At 24.9% G+C, this 11,951-nt stretch overlaps 1 long non-coding RNA gene across 1 annotated transcript in view; it reads left to right on the forward strand.

The window, feature by feature from the left end:
* Positions 1-1,602, forward strand: part of LOC111683597 — a 34,710-nt gene extending 33,108 nt beyond the window's left edge. The window contains exon 4 of the long non-coding RNA XR_006941116.1: positions 1,342-1,602. This is a non-coding gene — a long non-coding RNA (uncharacterized LOC111683597). The remainder of the gene's footprint in view (positions 1-1,341) is intronic.
* The last annotated feature ends 10,349 nt before the right edge of the window (positions 1,603-11,951 follow it).

Raw genomic sequence — 11,951 nt, forward strand, 5'->3', positions numbered from 1 at the left:
AATGGTTTGTGTCTAGGGTTAACAGAGTTCTGTTAACTTAACATAGCTCTGTTAACTAACAGGTTTGTGTCTAGGGTTTAAATTTGAAATTTAACTTCACACCTATATAATTTTGGATCTTAGTTAGATTCCATGTTTAATCATCTAAGGACTAGCAAGGGAGTGAAATGTTATCTTCAGTTTATAGTCCCTGAAGACTAGAGGTACTGGTAGTACCTCTTTACCCCGGTATTGTGGTTCATCAAGGAAACATGCCCCGGGGGAGGTGATCAGAGTAATGTAAATATCCCTTTGCGCAAAGGTTAAGTTTAGGGACGACCCTTTGCTTACGCGTTCATCAGATATTTTGTTACCCTAGGGTTCGCCAACTACTGGGATACAGTTTTTTGAGAAAGCCTAGAACTTTGTCATTACCACACCCGATGGTCTTGATACCCTTTGGCTAAACTTCGAACACAGTAAAGTAGTCATTCCCACTGCGTGAGAGTTAGTCAACTAGTGCCCTCAAGATCTTCTCCTCCAGAAGTAGCCATTTGTCCGTATTTCTTTTCCCATCGTGTTGAATACAGTCTATGATGGCTACTTGTAGCTCAGGTGCTAATTAATGGTTTCAACCGCTTACCCTCAGACATTTGCGTTTCCCCTGATCTTTACAGCTTTATACTTGATCTGCTTGCTTGACCTTTGGTAACCGTCGGTATACCCCGACTAGAGAAGATTGCAGATAGTACCTTAGGTGTTGTGCTAACAGACTTTGTCGTTCAGCATTGGTTATCACCTCTCTTTGGTCCTCTTTGTCAAGATTCTCCGAGACGATGATCGTGTTTTGTCTAGTGCTGGTATGTGGCACATTTTTAGATGTGATCACATGTCTGCTCTGGTTTGATTCGTTTTAGTCTTGGCTGGCCTGACCTTCACAACAGTAGTAATTAGCAAGGCTTCATAATTCAGCAAAGTTTGACGAAAATTTTAATTTAATATATTTTTTTTAATATTTTTAAAATTTATAATTTTAATATAAATGCTAATTTTATTTTACACAATTGTCTAATTTACAATCGATGTTGTATCGTTGTACCATTGTATGTTATAATTTTTTTAAATAATAACAAATAAATAAAACTATAACATACTACAATACAACCGTACAACAGCAATTGTGAATTAAACAAATGTTTTTTTTAAGCATAACAAAATATTCAAAAATTTTTTTTAATTTTTTTTTCAAAATATTTTTTATTTTTTTTTTTTAATATTTTTTAAATTTTTTTCAAAATATTTTATTTTTTTTTTCAAAATTTTTAATACTGAAACTAATTTGATTTTTTTTTCATTTTACAGATTACAACCTAAACTACTAACAGAAGGTAAGAAATTATTAAACTATTTTTATTGTTTTTTAAGTTTACCATAAAATTTTTTTATAAATCGACAAAAAATCTTTTTAATATTCAAAACGCAAACTATTTCTTAATTATCTAATAGTAAAAAACCTACTTAACATCTTTAAATTTAATTTATATCTTTTTCTAGTTAATTTTAAAAATAATTTTTTTAATGAAAATTTTCAAAATTAAAAAAAAAAAATTTTAAAATTTTAAAACTCACAAATTTTCTTCAATTGTCAATAGAACACATCTTAAACTTTAAAAATTTAAATCAAACTTAATTTTAGTAAGAAAAGCAAAAATTTGTTTTAAAAAAATTTTCAAAATTAGCAAAATTTTTAAAAAAATTTAAAATTGAAAATATTTTTTCAATTTCTATTAGAATAAAATAAAACCTTTAAAAAATCCTTAAGAAAATACTAAATATTCTTTTTTATTAAATTCAAAACAAATACATATTAATTTCGTAAGATAAATCTCTGTTTTTGGTTAAAATTTTTAAAATTAATAAAATTTTATTAAAAAGTTGAAATCGCGAAATTTTCTTTAAATAACAGATAGAAAAAAAACTTTAGCTTGCGAAAACTAGAAAAAGTTCTTAAAGTTTTTATTATAATTGTTTTAAAACTTAAGCATTAACTCTAAAATATTTGGGAAATAAAAAAAATTTTAATAAAATTTTCAAAATGAACAAAATTTTTTATAAAAAAAATTTCCAAAACTTTTATTTTTTCCAGAAAAAAATTTTTTAAAATCCACATTAAATTTTTAATTCTTTTCTTATAATTTTTATTTAAATCAAAAGAAATCTAGTTTTAAATTTTAAACAAATTCTCAAAATTAATAAAATTTTGTTAAAAATTTGAAATTGCAAAATTTTTTTTTAATAACTATTAGAAAAACCTTTAGCTTGCAAAAACTACAAAAAATTCTTAAATTTTTTATATAATTATTTTAAAATTTAACTAAACTTGAAAATATTTAATAAAATCAATTTTTTTAGTAAAATTTTTAAAAATTGTTAAAAATTTAGAAATTGCAAAATATTTTTTTTTAAATTTCTTTTAAACAAACCTTTTTAAATCCACAAGATTTTTTTTTATTTATTTTTATATATTTTTTAATTAAAAAAATTGTTAAAAAGTTTGAATATTAAAAAAAATTTTTTTTAAAATTTTCAAAATTAAAAAATTGTTAAAAATATGAAATTTCAAAATTTTCTTTAAATAACTAATAAAAGGCACCTAAACCTTTCAAAAACTATAACAATTTTAAAAATTCTTTAAAATGATTCGTTTTAATCTCTAACCAAACTTTGTCTAATTTTTCAATTTTGAAGTTTTTTCTGACATTTTTAAAATTTATTAAAATATTTAAAAATTTTAAAAACTTAAAGAAATTTTTTAGTTTTGAAGAGAAGACATACATAAAATAAGTTTTAAATTTTCTTAATTCAAACTTTTTTAAATTTAAAACAAAATTTAAAGATTTTTGAAAATTTTTTTATGTTTTTTTTTTTTTTTTTTTTTTTTTTTTTTTTTTTTTTTTTTTTTTTTTTTTTTTTTTTGTATTTCTCAGAACTTTTTCATTTTAATTTATAATTTTTCTTTGAATTTGTTTTCTTGTTATTAGTTAAAACAATGATACATATAAATAATTCCTTTTAAAAAACCAAAAGTTTTACCTGTTTAGCTGCCGTAACAATTTTATTAAGAAATTTGTTCATAATAGAAATGTATTTCCTGAGAAAAACCTACAAAACCCCAAAAATAATAAGAAAATTTACAACTTAAGGGGCAGGGGGAATGGGAAGCGGAAGAAACCAATGATTTATGCTTTAAGTTGTTAACCCTAATACCTAACGATGGGTTAAAAGCCTATAAGTATGCTATAACCTTTACAACCACAATATTGTAAAGAAACTTTGCATGTTGTTGTTAACTTTATAAATCTATTAACTAGACAGAAATAACCTTTTGAAAACAGGAAAATAACTTTAAATTATAAATAACCTCGATATTAATAAAACTGCTTAAAGTAGTTATGGTATGATTGAATAATAAAAAAATAATAATATTAAGCCTTAAAGTAGACTTTTTATTAAAGCTTAAATCTGATTTTGTGTTGAATTTTGCTAATAAAATATGTATGTTAATTTATTTGTAAGACTTTAATAAATTCAACATGAAATTTGTTTATACATAAGCCTATAAATTTTCATTTTTATCAGGTTTAATCAAATCTAAACATGTTTAAGCATGTTTAGTTATTTAAAAGGCCACGTTAATATAAAGCTTTTATATATATTCACTACTGTTTGCTGTTGTTATTTGTCTTGTAAATTCTGCTAAAAATACTTTCTTGTCGTTGGGTTTTTTTTGGTTATTTAACCAGCATCATTTATTATCTACGCTTAAGCCTAAAAGTATACTTTAATAGATACACAATTCGGAAATTGTTATTGTGCTGTTGATGCTGCTGCTGTTGTTGTTGATTTCATTGTGTCATGAATTTTAAAATAACATAAAAATGTCTGTATTTGTCTGCATACCAGCACCGTTATTGTCATTATTATTATTATTATTTAAAGGACATGTTTTGAGTTTTTAAATGGTGTTTATTTTTAAGCAGAATTTGTGTTACAAATGCTAGGATTTTATGTAAATTTTTCAATTTTTCAACAGAAATTTAAATGTGTTTTGTGGAGGATATTTTTAAAAAAACAAAAACAAATAAAAGAATTTTTAAGAAATTTAGACAAGAAATATATAAATTTTTTGCTAAAATTTAAAGAATTTACAAACATTTTTATTGCAGTTCTTTATGTTAATGGGGAGCGTATTATGCGTTTGTGCTGATGTTTGTAACACCCAAAAATATTGCTCCTATACCTAACATAAAGTAGAACAAACGGCATCAGCATCACTTTCTGAGTCGATTTAGCTATGTCCGTCTATCCTTTCGTTTGTATGTTTAAAGCTTGTGCTCACACTACAAGTGACAATTTTTAGTATTATTCGCTAAAATTTAGCGCGTTCTCTTTGTTTTTTGGACCCAAAGACTCCCATACAAGTGTACCCTCCAAGTTATTTGAAACTGTCAGTTTTATTTTTTTAAAATAAACCACATATTCACTCATGTAGGGTATCATATGGTCGGCCTTGTCCGATAAAACATTAATACTTGTTTTTTTTTTCTAAGAATTTTAATTGTTTTCACAGCTTTTGCTAAAGGTTTTGTTGCTTTATTTAAATATCTTGTAAATCTTTTAATTGACACCTAAAACTATGCTTTAAAGTTGCTATAGTTTAATGATTAAATGTCTGAATTGTTTCTAGGTATTTTCTTTCTCTTGTTTATTATAATTAAATTTGTATTTAATAATAAATATTTCTATAGATATTTACTGTTAACAATAATAAAATTAAAACTAAAGTCTACTTTTAGGCAAAATATTATTGTTTTCAACACAAAAGCAAATATGAAATATTATGTCAAAAGATTTATTTATCAAGTAAATTAATAGAAAATACCTTAAGGTATGTAGTGATATATTAAGCCTTAAACACACTTTACTTTTAGCATCGTAAACAAAAGTAGAGCATACTTTTAGCCTTCTTTTTTTAAATGTTGTAAATTTTATACAAAAAAAAAAAATAAATTTAATAACATTAAAACAAAATAATCTTTTAGTTATGATAAATTTTCTTTATATTTAAAGTCTAAAAATACAGTATATTTTTAGGCTATTTTATGAAACCTAACACAAACACACACTTAAATTGTTTATTTACATATTTTTTATTTATGTTTCATTATTATTTATGGAAATTACTTTGATATTTGGAAAAAAAGTAATAAACAACTTAAGACTACTTTAAGGCTATTTTTCTTAGCAAATTGAAAAAAATCTAAAGCATATTTTTAGTTAAATGTTTGGAAGAAATAAATAGTTAAATGTTTAGGAATTGTATTTAATTTTTCTTAAATTTGCTTAAATTTCAAATACTTTTTTATATATCTATTAAATATATGGTATACTTTAAGGCTGTAAGACTTATTTTATCTTTGAAAATAACTAAAGCATACTTTTAGTTAAATCTTTAGAAATTTTGTTAATTTTTTTTATAAAGTTTCAAAAAGTTACATTTCATTTCATTTATTTTAAACATTTAAATAAAAAATAGTTTACTTTAAGGCTGTAGCAAGTTAAAAGAAATTAAAGCCTATTTTTAGGTAAATTTTTAAGCTTTTTGTTAAATTGTTTTAAATAAAAGTAAATTTAATATTTTAATATATTTATAAAATATTCATGAAAAACATCAATTACTTTAAGGCTGTGTGTTATATTAATGTAAATAAAAAACTACAGCATACTTTAAGGCAATTGTTTGTTAAATATATTTAAAGTAAACAATTTAAATATTTTTGGTATTTTGTTTATTTATTTAAAAAAAATAGTATTAAAATAATATAGTTTACCTCAAGGCTTTAGTATATTTATCAAATAAAAAATACAGCATAGTTTTAGGTTATTGTTATTAAATTTAAAAAATGTATTTTTAAAATAAACTATTTATTTAAGTGTTTTTAGTTTATTTTATATTAATTAACATGTAATTGCCTATCGTTTAATATTTATTTAAAAAATATTATTATAATAATTTAGTCTACATGAAGGCCACAATAAATTACAGAATATAAAGCTTATTTTTAGGCAAATTTTTATAAACAGTTTTAAATTTAAGCAATTTAAATATTTTAGTTTATATCTTCAATAATTTTAATTTAATTTATGCATTTAACCGAAAACATAGCATACTTTTAGGCTTTCAGCAAAAAACTCTTTAAACTTATTTTAGAAACAAGCAATTTAAATATTATTGAGAAATTTATTTAGAAACTGTTCTTTCTTTTCACACCTTTTAAACAAAAATTTTATTTTTAAATTTGACCCAAAAAAAAATCGTTTTCAACATTTTACTTACCTTTATTTATACTTCCAAATTCTTTCTACTTTATGCAGCACGTGTGTGTGTTTTATTTTCTTATCCGTCCGTCCATCCGTCTGTCTCGTTTGAATTTAATTTATTTTTATTGAATACCATTTACGTTACGTTTATTGGTGGGGTTTTTATTTGGCTTTTTATCTAAAAGTAAAACTTCATTAAATGTTTTTTATTGTTAATTAATGTATATGGTTGGGTTTGTGTTTTTCTTTATTTTCTTTTCATTTAGTTTGTTTGTTTATTTTACGTAGTTTTCGTATAAAAACTACTAAACGTTTTGTGGTTAAGTTTTTGGCTGGTTTAAGACTATGCGGTCAAGACTTACAGGTATTGTAAGGACACAAATTTATCAATAATTTAATATAGTTTTAGAAAACCTCAATATTTCTTTAATATAGTAAAAGTTATAAAAACTATTACCTACTTTTAGGCTTTGAATTCTTGGGAAAAAGTAAAAACATAATGAAATATATAAAATTCACTTTAAAAATAGTTTAGACTATTTAACCAATTTTAAAAAAAGTCCTGCCGTATTTTGTTAACTGAATTTATACCGAATTTATTGCCTGCTTTTAGGCTTAAAAATGTTTAATGTTGTTTAATGTTGCCTAATTTTAGGCTTTGAAATAATGGAAAATTTAAAGAAAAATATGTAAAAAACAGTAGAATAATTTTGTCTAATTTTAAAGAAGTCTGTATTTTTGTTTAAAAACGCTTAAATTAGTTATATTTAAAAACCCTAGTCTACTTTTAGGCTTAAAAATGTTAGGAAGTGTTAAAACTTATTGGTTGCAGTGAAATAAATGAGAAAAAAGTTGACAATTGCTTACTTTTAAACAAGACGCCCGTTATTTTATTAAAACACACTTATTTGAATTCGTTTTAAAATCCATAGCCTACTGTTAGGCTTGAACTTATCAGGAAGTGAGAAGAACTTCAAATTTGAAGTTGATTATTCAAGAAAACAGTAGATAATTATTTATTTTGAAAAAAGTTCCCCTGAATTTCATGAAAAAGTTTAAGTTATGATATTTTTAAAAACCTTTGCCTATTTTTAGGCTTAACAAATATAAGGAAGTATAAAAGTTTAGCATTTGATAAGGTTTATGTAAGAATATAGTTGAAACATGTTTAGCTTTAAAAAATTGCCCCTTTAATTTGTTAACTCAGATTAATTGTAACTATTTTTAAAAACAATGGCCTACATTCAGGCTTAGAAATATTAGAAAGTTTAAAAACTTTGGTTTTGATATGGAGTTTTTAAAAAACAATACAGAATCTTTAATTTTTATTGGACTTCCCGTGTGTTTCGTTAAGACAGTTTTGGTTGAGCTATTTTTAAAATCCATTGCCTAATTTTAGGCTTTAAAATAATAGAAATGATAAAAGTTTTAGCAAATAATATAAATAATATAAAGTTGAAACTTGTTCAATTTTAAAGAAAATCCCCTGTATATTGTTAACACAGATCGTTTTATAAAAACCCTAGCCTACTTAAAAACCCTAGCCTACCTTAAGGCTTTAAAATATTAGAAAATTTTAAACTTTAGCATTTGATATTGATTATTTAAGAAAACAATAATAATTTTTACTTATAAAGAAAACCCTCTCTATATTGATAACACTGATCTTTTTAAAATATTTATAAAAACCCTAGCCTTCTTTAAGGCTTGAACATTTTAGAAAGTGTTAAGAAAATTTTCATTTGAAGTGAACTACTTATGAAAAAAGTAGATACTAATTCAGTTTCAAAGAAGTCTTTCTATAATTTGTTGACAAATACTTAATTAAACTATGTTTACAAAACATTGTTTACTTTTAGGCTTCAAAATTTTATAATTTTTTAATGAACAATTTAAGAAATTTTAAACAAATTGGAATTTTTGTCCAGTTTTAAAGAAAGTTCACCCTGTTATTGTGGCCCCATTGTGTTGGTGTCATTAAACCAACCCCTGAATTAAGACTTTTTTCTTTTCTTCATTAAATAGACACATAATACACATTAAACTTTAACACCTTTGCATTAAAATAACAATAGAAATTGCAAAAAAAAAAACTACTACTACAGCACACACAAAGTTTGTTGCATTTTATAGGGTGTGTATGTGATGCAAGTCGGGGGAAAAATTGCAATAAATAGAAAGTTTTGCCTTCTTCTCCAATAATCTCTTAAACTTTTTTATTTAATTTTTTTTACTTGTTTGCTCTCCACCCTCAACAAAATGTTATCTCTGGCTTGCTAAAGCTCTCTTTTGTTAATATATGTACTTTAAAGCGAAAAAACAACTATAAATTACAGTTAAATCTAGTTATATGTGTATATATTAAAATGTTATCATGGTGTGGGTTGTAAAAAAAAACAGAGCTGGGTAATACAGCAGATACAGACCAAAGTTTTTAATTATATATAAACAAATATAAAACAAAATTATTAGCAATTTTTAATCATTTTAACACTTTTTGATTGCAATTCAAAAAAAGAATACCTAAAACTAGGCAATACTTTTTTTAATATTTCTCCATCCCTGTTATATATTATAATTTTTTAATAGTTTTTTTTCACCCTTACAATAGATGTTTTTTTAAACTACATTTAAATATGGTTTTGCTTAAATGTTGTTTCTTTTTATGGCGTGTGAGTTTCTCACCAAAAATTAAAAAAAAAACTCTACTATTTCTGTTTATGAATGAAATTCTTTTTTTGTTCCTTTTTAACAAACCAGTAACTCGTAGTTGTATTTGAAAGATTTAAATTTAAAAAAACACAATTTTGCTTTTAGCTGTTTTTAACATTGTATATGTATGTATGCCATACATGTGTGTTAGAGTAATAAAAAATAATTGAAAATAAAAACTTGTTTTTATACATATATTTAATATAATTTTCTTCATAATTACAAGCTTGCTTACAGTGGCAAAAGGACTGCAGGCATTGACAGGGTGTTACACCATAAAGTATGCTATATTAAAATATATTTTTAAATATTATTAAAACTGATTTTATATTTTACATTATTTTTTTCGTTACCCTGTTGTATTGCCATCAACTACTCTATGCACTTTGTATTTAAAGCTTTTGTGCAAAAAAATAGTATCAAATTATATATTAATGAAGTTTATTATTACTTTGGCTGATATTCAAGGATTTAAAAAGGGGTTTACAAAATTAAGGGTAAAAACAGATTTTGTAAACAATTTATACAATTTGGAAAAATAGTTTTCGTATAGAAAACTGTCTTCTTGGGAAATACTGTTTTCATATAAAAAATGTCTTCTTGGGAAAGACAGTTTTCGTATAGAAAAGTGTCTTCTTAGGAAAGACGGTTTTCGTATAAAAAAGTGTCTTCTTGGGGAAGACAGACAGTTTTCGTATAGAAAAGTGTCTTCCTGGGGAAGACAGTTTTCGTATAAAAATGTGTCTTCTTGGGGAAGACAGTTTTCGTATAGAAATGTGTCTTCTTGGGGAAGACAGTTTTCGTATAGAAAAGTGTCTTCTTGGGATAGACAGTTTTCGTATAAAAAAGTGTATTCTTGGGAAAGACAGACAGTTTTCGTATAGAAATGAAAGACAGTTTTCGTATAGAAAAGTATAGACAGTTTTCGTATAGACAGTTTTTGTATAGAAAAATGTCTTCTTGTGGGAAAACAGTTTTCGTATAGAAAAGTGTCTTCTTGTGGGAAGACAGTTTTCGTATAGAAAAGTGTCTTCTTGTGGGAAGACAGTTTTCGTATAGAAAAGTGTCTTCTTGTGGGAAGACAGTTTTCGTATAGAAAAGTGTCTTATTAGGGATGACAGTTTTCGTATAGAAAAGTGTCTTCTTAGGGATGACAGTTTTCGTATAGAAAAGTGTCTTCTTGGGGAAGAAAAATGTCTTCTTGGGGAAGACAGACAGTTTTCGTATAGAAAAGTGTCTTCTTAGGGAAGACAGACAGTTTTCGTATAGAAAAGTGTTTTCTTGGGGAAGACAGATAGTTTTCGTAAAGAAAAGTGTCTTCTTGGGGAAGACAGACAGTTTTCGTATAAAAAGGTGTTTTCTAGGAGAAGACAGTTTTCTTCTTTTGAAACTATTTGAGTTTTCATACAATTTCTTTAAAGAAACTGTAAATCAGTTTATTTTTTTGTTGTTGTTGTTGACCCACCATGTTGCAATATGTTTCATTTCACTTTGCAGTAAACTTGTAATAAAAACCCATTTAATGTTGTCGTCATCATTATAATAAGGCAACATATGTTTTTCTTTCAACATTTTCATATTTTTGTATTTTCAATTTTGCTGTTTTTCAATTTCAGTTTCTTTTTTTGTAGCGTTTTTATGAGAATTGTGTCAAACGGATATTATTGCATGTGCAGTTAATTTTATAGGAGTTTCTTTTTTCCTTCTTTTTCAACATTTAAATTAAACAGCACACATATGAATGCATTAAGAATATATACATACATAAGCATATCATATATAAAGCATACTTTTAGGTAAACATATACATATGTGTATGATATGTTTAAGTATTAAATATTAATGTACAAATGTAGATTTTTATTTAAATGCAAATGACTACAAATCGAAAATGGACACATATAAATGTCCTTAAATATTATTATTGTCAATTTGTCCCCAATTTCTACTTAATGTTAATGCAACGTACCACACAACACTACACTTAATGCAGGAAAATAATAATTATTTATATTGTCAGCAAATAATCATTTAATTTAAGGTATTGTAAACAATTTGTCTTAATTTAACAAAAGCAAAAATGAAAAATTAAATATGTACAAAGCTAGTAAAATTGACGGCAGTCCAGAAAATGTATGCAGAGGAGAAAAATTAAAACTCAGTAATAATAAATGACATAGATAAAGCTAGAGATACAACCTATCGTACAATAACAACACAACAATGGAATAAAAAACTGTTTGCAAAATAAAAAAATATAAAAAGCCCTAAAGTATACTTTTAATTTGTAAGTCATTTTGTTCTTATTGTATGTGAGTAAATATAAAGCAACCCAGCACAAACAACAACCAAGTTGTAGAGAGTTTCTCACTTTTGTTAAACAATGTTTTACAACCAACTTTCTCCTCTAGAAAAAGATTTTCTTTTAAATTCTGTTTTCGTTTTTAAAAATGTCATCTTAGGGGAGAGAGTTTTCGTATAGAAATGTGTTTTCTTTTGGAAGACAACTTTCGTATAGAAAAACGTATTCTTTTGAAAGACAGTTTTTGTGTAGAAAACTGGTCTTCTTTAGAAAGACAGTTTTAGTATAGAAACAGATCTTCTTTAGGAAGACAGTTTGTGTATAGAGACGGGTCTTAACTGGGAAGACAGTTTTAGAATAGAACAGTTTTCTGTCTCTTCTCTGGGAAGACTGTTTTTTCTATATTAACGGAACTTCATTGCGAGGACAGTTTTAGTATAGAACAGTTTTCTGTGTCTTCTCTGGGAAAACAGTTTTCGTATAGAAAAGTGTCTTCTTTGGGAAGACAGTTTTCGTATAGAAAAGTGTCTTCTTTGGGAAGACAGTTTTCGTATAGAAAAGTGTCTTCTTTGGGAAG

This window comes from Lucilia cuprina, chromosome 5 (genome assembly GCF_022045245.1).
Source record: "Lucilia cuprina isolate Lc7/37 chromosome 5, ASM2204524v1, whole genome shotgun sequence".
Taxonomy (NCBI): Eukaryota; Metazoa; Arthropoda; class Insecta; order Diptera; family Calliphoridae; genus Lucilia; species Lucilia cuprina.